The sequence below is a fragment of the Myotis brandtii genome, unplaced genomic scaffold, assembly GCF_000412655.1.
Source record: "Myotis brandtii unplaced genomic scaffold, ASM41265v1 scaffold601, whole genome shotgun sequence".
Classification (NCBI taxonomy): Eukaryota; Metazoa; Chordata; class Mammalia; order Chiroptera; family Vespertilionidae; genus Myotis; species Myotis brandtii.
The window spans coordinates 2,311,742-2,312,544 of NW_005370276.1; positions in this window are offsets into that span (position 1 = coordinate 2,311,742).

Below are 803 nucleotides of genomic sequence, written 5' to 3' on the forward strand. Positions count from 1 at the left end.
CCCGCCCTCCCTGTCCCACCTGACCCGCCCTCACTTCTTGAAAGTTCATGGCCATGAGCCCTCTGTGCCAGGTCACTTGACCTCCCTCTCCCTCTGCTGCTCTTGGGCCTCTGGGACAGACAGGGGAGGCCAGCCAGTCACCGGAACCTGAGAGGGTTGTCCAGGAGACCAGAATGGTAGCCGTGGTGATGGGGAAGGGCATTCTGGGTAGAGGGGACACTGGGGCAGAGGCCTGGGGGGCAGGAATGTCCTATGGGGGCCCGGCTGGTGTTGCTCAGTGGTTGAGTGTCAACCTATGAACCAGGAGGTTGCGGCTTGATTCCCGGTCAAGGGCACACGCCCGGGATTGTGGGCTCGACCCCCGGTGTGGGGTGTGCAGGAGGCAGCGGGTCAATGACTCTCTTTCATCATTGATGCTTCTATCTCTCTCTCCCTCTCCCTTCCTCTCTGATATCAAGCAAGTACTTTAAAAATAAAATGCCCCTTGCCGAACTGGTTTGGCTCAGTGGATAGAGCGTCGGCCTGCGGACTGAAGGGTCCCAGGTTCAATTCCGGCCAAGGGCACATGCCTGGGTTTGGGCTTGATCAGTAGGGGATGTGCAGGAGGCAGCCAATCAATGATTCTCTCTCATCATTGATGTTTCTATCTCTCTCTCCCTCTCCCTTCCTCTCTGAAATCAATAAAAATAAAAATAAAATGCCCCATGGGGTACCTGAACTTGGGACCAGGACATTTGAGATAAGGGAGACCAAACCCAGCATCACCCCAAGGACTTTTTTTTTTTTTAGGACTTTTTTTTTTT